The 17594-nt window shown below is 41.3% G+C and overlaps 1 protein-coding gene across 1 annotated transcript in view; it reads right to left on the reverse strand.

Moving 5' to 3' along the window:
* Positions 1-17594, reverse strand: part of Opcml (opioid binding protein/cell adhesion molecule like) — a 1136526-nt gene that overhangs the window by 987081 nt on the left and 131851 nt on the right. The gene's annotated exons all lie outside the window — the stretch shown is intronic.

Below are 17594 nucleotides of genomic sequence, written 5' to 3' on the forward strand. Positions count from 1 at the left end.
CTGGATAATAAAAAAATCTTACAAGTCACCCAAGGCTTTTGATCCTAAAATGCAATTTCCATGTATAAAACTTAACGACAGCTTTAAGATTACCCTGATAGAGACACGACCATCAGACCTCCACAGCTGACAGAGCAGCAGATAAAGCACACGACTAGATAGGAGAATCTGTGTGTCTTCTAAGCCCTGGGGAGCTTTATGCTGACACCATGTCCACTCAATGTATTTTCTTGAGCTCTGACTTCCTTATATCTATTTTGTGAGGTTTCTCCATGAAAAAAAAAAAAAACGCAATTATCCAAGGGCAGCCCCCAAATGAAACATGTTTTCATGATAGTGATTGTTGTTATTATTACTATCATTTACTAACATCACATTGGATTTTACAAAATTGGAGTGATTTTTGATGATCTTTGATCCTGACAGGTCAATAAATGTCCCCAAAGCCCAGGCATCCTTCACTTGGACACTGTAAGAAAACAGTGCTCTTCATTCCATATTAAGCTTGATTCACATTGTACCTAAGATTGCTGATCTTTTTGGAAGATTTAGAATTCTCACATTTTAAGATTTATAACAAGAACATCTGTCCATTGACTCAACCTGAAGAGGTAAATGAGAGTCTGCAGAAAAATGGTGAAGACCATTGACATAGGGGGGAAAAAAAAGACATGGGTACAGCTCACCAAGATAAGGGGACTACAGGGAGAGAATCATGGCCTTCGGTTGATCTATATGAGACTCCCTTGGAGCTGTGGGGCCACAGAGAAAGCCCAACAGAGTTTAAACCCTTAGTGCATAGTTACAAAGAGAGTCAACCCAAGAGTTCAGAGTAGTTTGGCACAGCGCTGGGACCAAAATGAGGAGACTGAACAAAAGGCACACACACACCCAACATTCCCAGTGAATAAGCCAATGGAAGAAAAAGCTTTTCCAACTACAGGCCCCCTCAATTCCACTCTGGCCAGGCAACTGCAGAGAGCAATAAAACTTTAATGGTTCCCAGTGGGTCGATTCTGCAAGAAGGAAAGTGCTATAAATCTCGTCCAATGCTTATGTGCAGCTTAAAAACAAACGGCTCAATCACACTTAGCAGAGCCAGCCAATTTCCCCAGCATGCGGATGTAGTGGGGGAAGATTTACCCACCTGCGTGACTCAATAGAAGAGGTTTGGAGAAGAGGAGGGGAAAGAAAGGTCAGCTATGTGACGAAAGTCAACAATTCTGCAATGGATGGTTTTCTGGGAAGACCTGGCATACACGCGGTGACTCTGCTGAGTAGCAGGGACAGGCAGCCAAGATAAATGGTCCCAAACACTCAGATGTACCCTTGGAGACACATTTGTGGCTACAAAACGACCTCCTGGTGCTGCGTCTACAAGCCCACAGGGAGAGCTGTCTGTAGCTTCGTGTGTCCTATTCCTATGGCTGGTTGCCTGGTATGCCCAGAGCTCCTGGGAAGCCCGGATTTTATTGATGGTTGTTCTTTAAGACTTGTAAGAACATTTGGACGGGAAGCAGTTCCTCTACTGGCCAGGCGGCCATTCTGCACTTGCTAGGTCCTCAACAATCAAAGCACCCTACAGAAAACTACAGAGAAATCAGAGAGTGAGCGAGTGAGAGAGAGACAGAGACAGAGAGAGATAAGAGACAGACACACAGAGAGAAGATGGGTGGGTAGAGCAGAAGTAGGGGAGGATCGGTGAGCAGTTCAGGGAGAAGGATGAATATGATCAAATTAACTGTATAAAATTCTCAAAGAACAAATAAAAACATTATTTAAAAAAAACATAAGATTCATTTCAAGCATGTACTTTATGGGAAGAAAGTTTGCTAGTGAAGTTAAAAAGTGTATCCAGAAGCTACAGGAAGCACTGCAATGTATTCTCAGACACCCAGTTACATTATTATTAATACACTACATGCCACAATAGTGTTCTTTTACATTTTATACCCTTCAATACTCAAAGCAATCTGAGAATTAGATATTTTCTTTTTAATGGATTGGGAAAATAAAATTCAAAGAAATTCAGTAATTTGCATAGGATGGCTCAGAATAGAAAAAAAAAAGATGGGAATAGAACTGAGGTCACTGTATGCAATTCTTATTCTCAAGCCTCAATAAGAAGCAACACTATGCCCTGATCATTGCCAAAGATTGATTTATTAGAGCAAATAAAAATAAGAAAAGATGTGTACACAGGTAAAAATTCTTTCTTATAAAAATTCTTTCTTCCCCTTCCACCTACCTACTGAGGGGACTTTAGGTGGCCCTACATGATAAGGCAAATCTTCTAAGGAGAAGGCAAAACACATCATTTGGGGGAATAGAAGGAAAGAACATTCACGGTACCTGAACTAAGCACATAACATTTTGATAATGCGTTTGCCTCTGAATTTGTGCTAGCTAAGGCAAATGGAAAGGACATTGGCTTATATTCCTTGCTCTCTAAAAACAGAAAGCATACAAATTCATCAGTGAAGACAGCATTTTGCTTGGAACCAAACTTAAACAGAAATTTACTGTGAGATCGTGTGGAGCTGCAATCACTGGGATTTATAAAAAGGACTTTGAGTGACAGAGTGGAAAAGTACCTTCAACGCAATTTTTACAAAAGATACAGAGATGCTGTTCAATTGCCAGGTCTCATATTGATCCAGATAAAGGTACAGGTATTCCATTAAGTCTTGATGCAGTGAGGGCATTTCTTCAAGGAAGAGGATGCCTTCTGCCCATCATTAGTACGGCATGTTCTCTGAAATATTTTTTAACAGCGATGACAGATTTGAGTTTTTCCAACCCTGCGTTGTCACCTAATGCTTCTGTTGTCAAGAGCAAGCTCTAGTGAAACAAATGGAGGAAGCTTGATGACAGGGACCTAAGCCTAGGAATGACAGGCTCCTAATAAATGACAAGAGCTAGCACAAAACTGAGACATCCTTCATGGCAAGTGTGGCCCTCTCCACTGACATTTCCAAGCTTAGGCTCTCATTTTTACCTTAGATGGAGTCTCTGGCCTGTCCTCTGTGGTACAATGTGGCCCCTTAAGAAACCAGATCCCATGTTCTGTCTACACAACCCATTTCATATATATATAAATATGTGTATATATTTTTATATATAACATATAAAAATCAAATACATACATAAAACCATTTCATATATATGAAATGTATTATATATAATATAGTTTAAGTTACATATAAATTATATATATATATGTATACAGACACATACATACATATAAAAGTATATATGTTATTTTGAAACCAAGTATTTGAGGCTCTAAATTGCTTTGTTATCTCATTAGAAAAAGCACAGAAGCTTTCTGGCTATGAGCACTTCCCCAGATCCCTACCAATACTTTTCAACCAGGCTGCTTCAACCTAATTTCAATAATATACAATGCAAACATCAGGCAGTCATTTCTCATCTCCTTGCAGTGGTCCCTCACTTTACCAAACGTACGTTTCAATAGCCTACTTCCCCCATGGATAGATCATTCATCTATTCTGCAAGACTCCCTCACACAAAAGGTCATATCACTACCAAAGAATAACCTCAGTGAGGCAGCAAAGAAAACCACATCTGCTGAGTTTAGAGGCAAATATGAATTCCTGAGATGGGATCCACTAGAAACTCCGTTTCAGTGGGAGGGGCCTCTTTCTTCAATTGGAACATTGGTATTTTTACTTCTTTTTGGCATCTGTAATAAATTACAATAGGATTTTTGTCAGTTGCTCTTCAAGGTAGGAAAAATAGGAAAGAAGCTTTAATGTAAAGAAGACGACAAACAGGAAAACACTTTTCTGTTTTAATCTATGATTTTTTTTCAGGAGGAAAGAGATCAAATCTGCCAATTTCTACACAGATCTAAGCCATCTGATTTGTTCTGACAAACAAGACATGTCCTTTCCACATTTTTCTTCTCTTTAATCCAGTTTCCAAACTTTAATGAGATTATACATATGTGTGTTATATATATTATATACATGTAATATATATATATAATATACATGTAATATATATATATTATAATGTATAAATGCTTTCAGGAATTTATCTTCTAATGGATGTGCAGGCCATGCTTCATTGTACTCCTTGAGGTAGACAAACCTCACTGAGAAGACAGGATGGAAGAGCTAGTTAAGAGAAAGTCAGAATGCCACCAAGCATTTGTAAGAACTTCAAAATCTCACATGGGAGAGGGTTTTTTCTCTCAACTATTTTTAGAACTATTCATTAGACCACATGGGTTCCCTCCCTCTCCTGACTTATTCAGCTTTCCTGACCCTCTCGTTTCAAATGTGCAGCAGGGGGGAAATGATATCTTCTAACTTTAGGTTCAAATAAGGAAGTGATTGATGCAAATTTGTCGAAAGTTCAAGTTGGGCATGACTTCAATTGCTATAGGTAATCCCTGGGCCATCTCCACTAATTTGAATCCTTCAAAAGAGATCGTTTATTCAGCCTTCTCCAATCATTTACAAGTAAAGCAACCCTTTAAAGATGAACTTTGCCCTTTCTGCTAAATTATTGGGCAATAAGAGGCATGACAATGTTTTGCATTCCTATGGTGAATTATGCTCTTCTAAGAGCTTTTACAGAAATGATTTTATTTCTCTCTAAAAACAACCCTTACAGTTCTGTAGATGGATGGTGGTGGCGGTTGCATAATAATCAGAATGTACTTAAGCCATGGAACTGTATATCAAAACATGATTAAAATGGTCAATTTTACATTACATATATTTTTCTATAATAAGAATGTTTTACTTTAAATAGGACAGTATGTAGCCGGACAATATTGGAAACAGTACGGCTAGAGTGGGCTCCAGTTCTCAGTCCAGTGATATTTTCATGCATGGCACAAGCTATGGTCTCAGCTCAGCTCTCTCAAGACACCTAATTTCAGACATCTTCATTTAGTTTAGATCACTGTCTTAGTAGGTTTTCTTTTCTTTTATACTTTTTCTTTTTCTGTTGTTGTGATAAAATGTCCCAGTAAAAGGAACTTAAGAAAAACTTTATTTTTGCTCATGGTTCCAGGTTCCAGTCCAGCATAGTAGGAATGTCACATTGAGAACTAGTTACATTGCTTTCACATTCACGAGCAAAGAAAAATGAATTTGTGTGTGGATGCCTCCTGCTCAGCCAGCTTTCTCCATGCTTAGTCCAGAGCCCAGATGATGACACAGTGTTACCCACATTCAGGATAGATCTTCCAACCTCAATTGACCTACCTAAGAAAATTCCTCACAGACATGCTCACAAGATAATCCATTCCAGACAATTCATTGTGATTCCCCTTTGCAGGTGATTCTATATTGTATCAAGTTGCCAAGGTGTAGAGTTTCAATAATTAAATGGTTTGTTGTCAACCTGACACAATCTGAAATCACCTGAGAAGAGATTCTTCATGAAGAACTGTTTAGCTCAGATTGGCCTGTGAGCCTGTCTTTGAGGACCTGTCTTTCGTGAAATGGGGTGGGAAAACCTGCCTACTGTGGGTGGCACCACTCCCTAGGCAGGAGATCCTGAACACAAACAAGCATGCGTCCATTCTCTCTCTGCTCTTGACTGTGAATGTGACCAGCTCTCCATTCCTCCCTAAGGTGCTTTGGCCAGGGTTTTTTAATCACAGCAACCAAAAATAAAACTAGAATGGCCACCTAAAATAGCAGATTCTCAGAAAGAATATTAATCTTAGACTCTAAAAATGACACACGTTCAGAAAACAATGATCTCCCTCCCTGGACACAGATTCTTTCCCTTCAAACACAACCTACTTTCATGTTTACAAATTCCAGAATTCAAAAGAAATGTTACTAATAAATCCACATTGCTTTGATAAGTAACACCTAATTACCCATTCTAACCATTTCCAGAGTTTCACATATGAGTGCAACTAAAAAAATAAATAAACACTGAAAGGCCTAGAAGTCAGAGCCCAACTTACTTTAAATACCAGACAACTCAATCCCATAGTGAATTCTGTAGGTAAAGCAAACATTGTGTGGGAGTAAAATAAAATAATTGATGTGAATGTTCACACAGTTCCAAGGAACTGAGAATCAAACACCTCATTCTCCAAGCTACAAAACAGGATGCAAAATGAATAATTTAAAAGGGGAAAAATCCATTCATATTTTCTAAAAAAATAATTAAGCTCTGTACAGTATTTTACAATTTGCAAAGCAGTTTCTCATATATTATTTTTCTACAAGAGGAGTAAAACATAAACTGGTATTATTATGTTTATTCCTCTTTTATAAAAGTGCAACAGAAGGACTGAGATTTTGAAGTTTTCATTAGGATACCAGGTGGAAAGTGGTAGAGTTAGATTCTATACCAGATCTACCTCTAAGTACTGTGCTGTCCTTATTATTAATGCACTTTATGAATGTTTCCAGGTGGATATTGATGGGCTCATATCTAAAAGGATTGAGAATCGAGAACTTTATTCCCAATAACAGTAGAGTACAATTTTTAAAAATGACAAGGTAGGGGAGGGGTTGGGCATATGCAGCTTGAGGATATGCAGTTTCCCTGAAGACACTTCTCCCACTCATGGTCTCTTCACAACCCGACTCCATACTAAAAATAGACCTCTTTCAGACTTGTCTACTTTCATGGCTTCAGTGGAGTGGGGGAGACTGTTGAGCGGGAAAATATCAAAGGCCACATCTGGGAAGTTCAGCGAAACCAGAGACAATGCTCTCAGCAGTGAGTTCTCCGTGCCCCAGGCATGTGGGTTCTGTAACAAGAGTATATACTGATTTTCGATCTCTAAAATCAATTGGGCCATGAGCAAGTCAGGTGTGCAGACTCCAGGAAGGTATAGAAAGATTCTCCAAGTCCTCACGAGGGCTTCTTCACCTTGCAGCTACTGTACGCGAGGTTGGCAGCTGCGCTGTGCAGGCAGATGATCGCTCTCCGTAATCGCGCAGCTTCTCGGCTTGGTTCTCACGTCTTTGAAAGGACAAAGAGCTATTTTCCTCCTTACTGGAAAAACATGAACCTTGCCTGGAGTTAGGAAACTGAATCTCTGGGGTCTGACAAGACAGTGAGGATACTAAGAGAGAAATTTCCAGAGCCAGGGACCAGTGGGGTATGTGGCCATCCCAACTCTGGCAGCCCCCCTGTGGTGCTCCACTGAACACGCTCAGTGGAGTAGTCTCTGCCTGGCAGGCTCCTGCACAACCTCCAAACAGAAGCTCCTCCCTGGGGGCAGACATCTGGAGCAAACCAGAGCAGCTGTTATAAAGATGAATCAACCACAGGTGCTGTTCTCTCCTCTCTCTCCCAGCGAGCGGAAATAGTGACTTCATCAGGAAGTTCTGTACCTGTGCATTCCCATGTCCATGGTGATTCTTGGCTTGCCTTTTCTACTGCCACACCTGAAGCTCCATTAGTATAGTAGGTGACTGATGTGTGTGTGTGCCTCGATCTGTGTGTGTAGCTCAGAATCAGACTACCCAGGTACAAAAATGGATCTCTGCCATTTAACATGCCACCTGGGTATGTCCCAGGAAGTGTGCTTGGATGTACTAAACCTCAGTTCTTAGCAGGTCTGGGACAGTATAATAAGTAGACAGACTGGAATATAATAAAGACCTCATAAAATGGAGGAATCACAATACCTGAAATCAAACAATACTATGTAGCTATAGTAATAATAGCATGCTGCTTCTACATAGCTGTAGCAATAATAGCATCCTGCGGGCACAAAACCAGACATTTTAAGTGTGTGTGTGTGTGTGTGTGTGTGTGCAGAAAACAAAAGTAGAAAAGGGAGAGGACCATTCATGCAGAGAACCTAGACCCTCTGCTCAGATGTAGCCAATTGTCAGCTCAGCCTTCATGTGGGTGTCTGAGTAAGGGGAGCAGGGACTGCCTCTGTCATGAACTCAATTGTCTGCTCTTTGATCACTTGCCCTTGTGATGGGCCTTACCAGGCCCCAGAGAAAGGAGATCCAGGCAGTCCTGATGAGATTTGATAAGCAATGGGTAGATGGCAGAGGAGGAGAAATCTCCCTTTCAGTGGACTAGGGAAGGGGAATGGGGGAAGAGGGAGGGAAGATGGGACTGGGAGAAGTTGAGAGAAAGGGCTTCCAACAGGATATATAATGAATAAACTATTAAAATATTAAAAGCAAAAAAAAAAAAAGCAGAAAAGTGATAATGGGAGGGAAGGAGTCTAAAAGATGGGAAAGGGGCAGACAAAGAAGGTAATGGAAAAAGATGTGTTTTGAAAATAGAACAGAGAACTGTTTGTGAGCAGGGAAAAAGAACAGTTATAGAGGCCCATGGAATGGTGAAAAAGACCAGTGTGTGTGTGTGTGTGTGTAAGAAACTCAATTCTTTATATTACAACCAGAACTCAACTTTTTAAAAATGTAAACTATTGTTTTTACTGTCTCCATTGTCTCTTCTTTCCAATATAATGCCAGGCATAAGCAGACCACTTGACTGATGTTTATGAATGACATCCCATTCAAGAGCAATACAATCCTACGTATACTCAAAACACGAGTTACTGTATATCTATTTACTAGCTCAATTTAAAAACACTTTAACTTGGATTTATCAAATATCATTGAAGGAAGAAACTAGAAGCATGAGAAGGAATCAGTATTTGTAGTGGCTAAATTGACAGAAGGAGCCAAGAATAGATCCTTGTGGTTAATAACCCTCTTATGGAAAATCTTCTTTCATGTATGTTATTTTTCAAGTCATCTGGATGTGCAATGTCATCACACCAATTATGTCCCACAACATGATTAAAATCATCAAGTTGGATGAGAGAAAAATATATTTGTTATTTAATTTACAATAGTCAATACATAAAATGTGCCGGCAACATCTATTTCCGTGAAAATCACTCCATAATTCTATGCTCATATAAATGTCCTCATGGTGGGCAGCCTCTAACTCACCATGTAGTCATTGACTAAGGTCTTCTGCTTTCCAAGCCCTCTTACCTTCTGATGTTCAGTGACTGCCCAGAACAGCACTTACTCAGCCTGTAAATCACCATGAACCAGGTAGTTAGGAACAACTGATATTTATTCTCTCACAGTTCTGGAGGCTAGAAGTCCAAAATCTAGATGGTGACATAGACAGTGTCTTCTAGAAGGTCTGGGGGAGAATCTGCTTTGTGCACATGAGGTGAGCAGCATTCTTAGTGCCCCCTTCCTATAGACACACCATTCCAATCTCCACCTCTCTTCATGTGGCATTTTTTTTTTCTTACTGCTCATTCAGATCTTCCTCAATGACTCTTAATTTTACAAGAGCCACCACCATCTCCTGAGTCCACTCTCCTTTAGTTTGCCCTCGTCTTAACCTGATTGCCTCTACAAACACATTAGTTCCAGTTATACATGCATGCTGGTCTGAGCAGTTAGATGTGAATGTATCTTTTCAGAGGGCACAGACAAACCTACAAGTGTACCCTTCAGGACTGGCGGAGCAAAAGCTGCCACTCACAAACACCACAGCAGAGCGCTAGCTCAACTCCCACATCTTCCGTTACTCATGTGATCCTCACCACAGTGTATCAAGTACCAGTGTCTTCCTCTCCACCTTACAAACTAGGGACAAAGTAACTTTCCAAGGTCACCCAGATGGCTAAACTCTTTTTTTAAACACTGAGATGGATGCTGAGAAGCAGACTCACGTTTTCTGCAGAGGAAGTATGTTCTTGTGTCCTCAACTGCCGAGCCATCTCTCTGACTCCCATACAGCTGCCTCTTCACCCCAAGGCTACACTGCCTGTACAGGTCATAGACGGGACGCGGCCTATCAAGCAATGCTAAGAAGAGGAGCACAAAGCATAGGGATGTCTAGAGGAGCCTGAGAGAGCTCTGGCTCAGGCAGTTTCAATTGAGGTGTTGTCTCATTCAGCTCATAGGCAAGAAGTGCTGAGTGCCAGAGGCGGTACTGATGGCGGCAGCGGTGGTGGTGGGTGCTTAAAGTTTCGCAAAGATGCAAATAAAGCTAGGGTTTGATGAAGCCAGGTCTAGCACAGAATACGCTACAAGATAATCACCACATAATGTGTTGTGACGAGTCATAAGCATGTGGAGAGACTATAGGGATTGTCACAGGGAAATGGAACTTTGACATTTTACAATTTCCTTACACATGTGCATTTCCACACACCAATCAGAATACAAGTATCTTGAAAGGCTGTTCCATTTTTGCTTTTCTTTAATCCCTAACAGGCTTTTGCTGGGCTTCATGTGCACAGGGCATGGCAGGCAGAAAAGGCAGCTACAAAGGACGCCTGCTCAACCAAGAGTGTGAAAAACTATGACACTGTGACTCCTGTCCTTCAAATACTCGGCTCTCCCAGCTGGTCGACAGCTCCAGGAGACACTAGGGAAGCTCGCGTTGCTAAGCACAGTGATCTGGTGTCCCTTCTCGTGGACTTTCAGATGTTCCCTAGAGTTCTGCTGGCACGCCTGTTTCCTCAGAGAGTGTGGACTGAGTCTGAGGGCACACGACACACCAGGCAGACAGTGTCTGGCAGCCACAGGCTTAGGATTGCAGCTCTCTTTTCACAGCCCACGCGTCTTTCTCCTGTTTTGCCCCACCACTCCTTGTGCACATGTTTTCTTTCTATCATAATCTGCATTTGGACCTTCCTTCTCTACACCATAGGATAGAAGACCTGAACACTGCTGCTCTCACACCGTTCAGACACCTCTAATTCCAGATACGCTCCTCACCTGGGTGTTTTTCTGCAGTCCACCCCAGTGTCTATGCAAGCAGAGCTTCCAAGGCTTTACCTGAAACCATGAGTAGAGACAACAGGATCTGTCCTGAACCTCTATCCCAAAGCGTCAGGTGATGTCAGCATCAGATCAATTTTCTTAGCTCCCAGCCAGAAGTTCCTCCCCTTCAAGCCCTCTACCTTGCCACTTAAAGAGTCTTACACCACAGAGAAAACCCTATACAAAGTGAAGAGCAGGCAGTGTGGCCCAGGCAAGGAAGACAGACATACAACTCTGCTGCCTAGGACCCAGAAAGGAAATTATTTCTTCCCCTTTCTACACTCCCTGCAGTTCATTACTGTTGCTTTTTTTATTCAGGACTTACTTTGCTTCCACAAATATAACAGGTCCACTGGGGATGGACGGTGTCTAATGGTGTGCTGTTTGCAAAGCCCAGTATATTATAGTTCTCAACAAACTCATTATTATTATTATTATTGTTATGATCTATAGTAACAATAATTCAGTGAACATTTCTCTACACTTCTGGCTGTGTAGGGATCCAAGAACATTCTCATGGTCCCCTGGATATCCCTAAGTGCCCTGGATAAGGATCTAAAAAGGTGCATGTCTGAGCTGCATCTCTAGACCTACAGAGACTGCATGGTATTTATCTCCCAGCCACAGAGGGAGCAGAATGGGAGACCTGCTTCTTCCATGCAGAAACAGTGAATATGAAGTAAGGAGTGATCAGAACAGATACAGAAAAGCGGGATTATATTAGAACATATGTTGGTCTCCCATCCCTACCTCCACAACACACACACACACACACACACACACACATACACACACATACACACACATACACACATAGACAACAAAGACCACAGCTAGAGCTGACCCAGTGGCAGAAAACCTGTTCAGGCAATGATAAGAAAAATCATTTACTGGGCACATTAATTTAAGTTGTGGGAGCAGAGCTCTCCCTGGGTTCCCCATTGGATAAATGCTGTCAGGATATGCTGTGAGCTCTTCCAATGAGATGTAATAATTGAATTTGTTTTCATTTAATTTGGAGGGCCTTTAATTAAAAGCCAGGCTTGTGTGTGCAGAGAGATAAAGCTAGGCACACCGAGAACAAGGGTGGGTGGGTAATTTAGGTGTTGAATGCAGTAATTAATTGTAAATTCAGAGGTCAGGAGACTGGCATTATCTTTGGGACATCAGCAGAGGGAGCTGGCCATCCGGCTGGAATGGGGTCTGAAGTAGCGGAAACATACGCTTAAGTGATTTTTTTTTTTGAAACCTTAATCACAATTACAGAGCAATATGGGGGTTAATTTGCAAAGTTCATTAATCAGAGGCACAAATACATCAGTGATTACCGGATGGAAGAGAACCTGGAATGTCTTTTTCCAGTCATGATTTCCAAAACTCAGCGTGGGAGATGGTGCTCACTCCATCCTCTGGTTGTTCTCACCCTCTTTATCACCAAGCTGCTTAGAAACCTATTTCTCCCTTCTTGGTAGGATCCAAAGCCTATCAGAAAGGACAACTTCTGGATAATACGTTGTATCTTAGAACGATGGGGCTTGCAGCAAGTCTAAGCTGTAGAATAATTTTTAAGGCATTCTATTAAGGCATTCTACCCAAGAAAGCAACATGTGGAGCTAGTATCAGAAGGCAAAGCTTGAATAAATGTCCAATTTTAATCTCTAGTGTTAGGATCTGAGGGTTAACTAGAATCATCAATCTTCTATTCTATTGTGGTTCATGATATAAAGCAATAAAGTCACTGTGTGAGCTTACATGTGAGTTTCTACCTTGAAAAATGACATTCCATTAGACACATATTTTGTGCTTCAGAGAGCATCATTATGGGAGTATGTCCCAGCATGCAATAGTGGAGGTGATAGAAGGCTGCTGCCTTCCAGCCCTCCATGCACTGGCAGAGATGGGGTCACGATAACTCCTTCACCATAGCGCTCAGAAACTCATAGTTGTTCAGCTCCACATGCTATGAGAGATGGTGGTTCTCCAACACAAATTGTCACAGATACCTCTACACAGGTCCATTCCTAGATGGCTATCACTTCCCACTCCTTATCCGTCAAACTTCTAATTGCCTCCCAGAGGAGAGGATCTCCCAGGTGGGAGAATTACCTTAGAGAAAGGGAACCAGCTAACAAAATTTCACCAGAATCGCCTGGGGTACTTCTTAAACATATGTAAGTTTTTATCTTTCCCCAGAACTGATGAACCAGGACCTCAGAGAAATGAAAGCCAAGTGATAATTCAGAATCACCAGAATCACTGCTTCACTAGCTAAACAAAGCTCTCCCACATTTTTAGTTCCCTGAGTCTAGGCTATATTTCTAGAATCTGAACTCCCACTGTGTGCCTGGCAGTTTGCAATACTAGAATGTAATCATGGCCACTGAGAGCTGAAAACTTTAATGCAGTCACCTCTCTATATGTCTACATGTCCGCCAATAACTGCCTATCTTCTGCTGGGGTTTTATTTCTTTTCCACCTACTTCAGTATAAGCTCCTTATAGGTCCCTGGCACACCTTGGACAGAGAAACAAATACCAGGCAAAATACAAGGCCAAGAGAAGGAGGCAGGTGACATCCCACCCCACCCCTACACACACACACACAGAACAGGGAGCATCACAGGACCTGCTTCACAGATGGTGAAAACAGGGTATAGAAAGAGTCACACCAACAGAGAATTCGGTTTTAGAGCCTGGGCTCTCAGGTCATAAAGCAGTGCTCTGCATGCTTATGACAGGGCTCTTTCAGAAAACTCGACAGAGTGAACAATGGTGTGATTAGGAGACAGCGCAGGAAAATCTTTGGAGTGAGGCACAGGAAGGCTGATTTTTACCAAGGAGAATGTTTTCTCCATGAATGAAAACTAAAAGCACCTTGTCTCTATGTAGGAGATTCATGCAACAACATTTCACTAATACTAATTCTAAGCAGAAAAATAATTACTGCTACTGAGCTCTGGTTATCAGTTACATACTTAAAATCTTTTTCTTGTGTGCATTGTCTATTGTTGTGGTTCTCAACCTTCCTAATGCTGCAACCATTGAATATAGTTCCTTGTGCTGTGGAGACCACCCAACCACAAGATTATTTCATTTTTACTTCATAACTGTAATTTTGCTACTGTTATGAGTTGTAATGTAAATATCTGATATGCGGGATATCTGATATGCGGGGCCTAAATAGGTTATGACCTACATGTTGAGAACTGCTGATTTATGGCTTTTCATTTATTTATTTTAATTTAGTGTGTGTGTGTGTGTGTGTGTGTGTGTGTGTGTGTGTGTGTGTGTGTGACGTGGTGAAAGTATGGAGGTCAGAGGGATCAGCTCTCCCCTTCCACTTCTGTGCATTGAAGTCAGGTCATCCAACCTGGCAGCAAATGACTGAACAACCTGATTATCTGCTGGCCTGAATGTTTCTGTCAGCTGTAAAAGATACTACTGGCCACAATTTATAGTTCAGATATCAGATGGTACAGTCAGTCTGGGTCCTATCAATAGTAAGAAACCTGAGTTCATCCAAAACAAGGATGATAGTTTAAGTTAAAGGCTTAGTCAGCAATTAGATACTTAGTCATCAATAGATACTAATAAAGACTCTTGCCTTGAGGATGGACTGAAGGCTAAATGGTTAAGACTGCTTGTTGTTCTTCGGGGAACCTTGGTTCAGTTCCCAGCATACACATGGTGGTTCACAACCACCTGTAACTCCAGGCCTAAAAGATCCAGTTGGGAACAGGCACATATATGGTACACATACATACATGCAGGCAAACTACTCACACATAAAATAAAATGAACAAATCTTTAAAGAAAAAGTATCTCTTGCCTCGGGGACTTGATAGTCTAGTCAGAGATATAGAAAACATCACATCTTGTAAGTCCCAACATCAAGAGAATATGGGGGTGGGCCATCTATCTGTAAACAGAAGATGGGCAGAGATAGGCCAAGGAAAGACGTGTTGAAGGTGAAGAAGTAATGAAAAATAGAGCCTCCTGAGAAGCCACATCATGCCAAGGCTTGGGCATGAAAATTAAAGCAGCGAAGCTCAGAAACCTGGGACTGTCTGGGATGAACAGAGCTTACCCACAGCTTATGAGCATCAGCCCAAAGTGTTGTACTAGGCCAACATATGAACAAGCAGACATTGCATGGCCTTACAGTTCCTACTTGACATCTGTGTGGTTAGATGCATACCCAGAACTCTCATCTGGCAGCCCCACCACTCCACACTCCTGAGTCCTCCAATGGCCTACTTTTCTTCTGATGATTCTGTTGTTGGAGAGAGACAGGGTAGGAGATATCCCCACACTTAGCTGCTTTAAGGAGCCATGCATTCAGGATGTCTTTTTCTCTAAGTTTTAATTGCTCCCTTGAGAAGGGTTGCAAGGTTGTGAGGCATGTGTTGGCTTCCCTTGCTGTCTGGCTCTATTTTAGGAACCCGTTTAGAAGTTGTGAGGGTTGTTTTTCCCTCTCCCCTTGAGTGAAAGCATACATATGTTAAAGGAAAAAAAAATATCATTCCCATTGGCTCTTTTGATGTTGCTGGGAGACAAAGAAATCAGTAGCAAGTCTCCAAATGGGCTCTAAAGAAGAAATATATTTTAAATAAAGCCCTAAAGCAGAAAACATCACTTGGCAATTTGTTATGTGTTCTGATTCTCCTCTGCTTGCTGACAGGAAAGGCTTTGTGAAGTAAAAAAGTAATTCAGAAGAGCCACCAACTTAAACTTTAGAGATAACACTCATCCCTTGACCCACACTAACAATATGCTCTCAAATCCAGACACGGTCCTCTATAGCTTACCAAAAGTTTTCATTCTTCCCTCCAGCATTCTGTACTTGAATATTCCTTGATTAGACCCACAGCTGGGTGAAGTCTCTCATACAACCCTTAGGAATTAAATGGATGAAGGCAAAATAAGGATGCAGGAATTGAGGCATATATATTGAACTTTCAAGCTTGCATAGAAGACACCGTGTCCTCTGACTTTAGGAACTAAAGAGGGCATGGGTAACAGTTGTAGATGGTGAGAAGGACACACGAGAGAGCTTGAAGTGGGGGGATCTTATTGTGACTTAGCTATTTAAAAGCATATATGATCCTTAGTCCACATCTGAAGTTTTGAAGCAAGACCCACAAGTGTTTTGTGACCCTGCTGTTATGTTAAAAGAGTGGCTGACGATCAGCATCTCTGAAATTCTACTCCTAGATTGTCTTAGAAAGTATCATTAGGGGCTAGTGCAGTCCTCAAATGAATCCTCGAAGAGAAGGGAGCCAGAAAAAAGGAGGGCTGGGGCAGCCAGAGTTATAGGAAAGGAACCCCCAAGAAGGGAAGCAGCCACTCAGGCCTGACTGGCCCTTGCTGTTGACATAAGCTTCTCTCCTTTATCTGGGCCCTATGACCCTTCAATCTTAATAGCGTTTTCAGTTATTTTTGTTAACAGCAACTTACTGTGTTCACATACATTGTTTTGTGTTATTATCACAAACCTAAGTAGTAACGGAATTAAATTACTGTCTATAAATGTATCAATGAATAAATCACAGATTCAGTGAGTAGAGCCCAAAATAAAGCTCAGCTTTCATCAAATCCTTTTTTTTTTCCTATGCTTCTGTGGTAGCAAATAATAGAAAGGTGCACCTCCACTCAACCGTAGCCTTTACATGTTATCTTCAAGTACATCCATCAGTGTAAGACAAAGAGGAAGAACAATGTCTTTTCTTCACACAAAAGGATCAGTGAACATGAATACCCCTCACTCTGAATGTCATCAAAGCAGCTGCATACCTATCACTCCTCAAGATTTATCTGCCGATTTAGTAGATGACGCTCTGAATCCCAGGTGGAAATACACGGCACATTTCAGTTGGCTAGTGTGAAGAAGAAACAATGAAGGCATACTCCAGGGGTGGGCATGAGGAAGTTCACAGTAGTAATGCACGCATTCCTAGAACTGAGTTCCTGAGTGCTGTTATCATTCATAGAACCAAAGGAGGGACCATTACTGGAACAGTAATCTAGAAAGAGCTCTTAGAAAGTCCCAGTTAGCAGAAGGAGAAACATGGTGTTTTGTTGAGGAAGGCCACTGTCCCATAGTTACCCAAGAACTAGACATGGGGAAAAAAATACCCAAGCCTTGTTTTCTTCTTCCAAACTTTCACTACAATTTTTCATCAGCCAAACTATCAGAAAACATACTAGGTCAGAGGATGCATTGCTCTGAGTAGTATAGTCATCCATAGAGCACAAGATGTCTAGAAATAAATAACTTTTCTTCAACATTGTCACATTATTTCCTTTCACGGGGGAACCTACTTGTATTGTATTTTCCCCAAATAACACGGTTTTTTGGTTACCACAAGCCAGGCTAAAAAAAACCTTTCTCCACAACCCAGGAGAGCCTTCCATACTGGTTTATTGTTTTTTGTTTGTTTGTTTGTTTGTTTTTCCTAGATACTTCAGCCTTGGTTTTAGAAGAGAAATTGCTAAACAGAATGTTAGAAGGCTGGGAGCTCTGCTTGGGGGTGTAGAGTATGTTTACTGGCTGGTTGTGAAACTCAGAACAAAGTGTTCTAAAGTTGTAAGTGTGAATTGATTTGGGGAGCACCAAGTGCCAGTCTTGAGCAAATATATGAGCACATTACTTCCTTTGTCTTTAAGAATCTGCAGATTATTCTTGGAAGCCATGGCTTTTACTGAGGGGGAATGTGACTTAGAATCATTATCACATAGGTTTTGTGACACAGCTGAGCCATAGACTGTCAATAGAGAATGGGGACCTGAAAGCAAATACTTAAGATGGTCAAGT

Source organism: Psammomys obesus, unplaced genomic scaffold, assembly GCF_907164565.1.
Source record: "Psammomys obesus unplaced genomic scaffold, mPsaObe1.curated_primary_1811, whole genome shotgun sequence".
NCBI classification, from domain to species: Eukaryota; Metazoa; Chordata; class Mammalia; order Rodentia; family Muridae; genus Psammomys; species Psammomys obesus.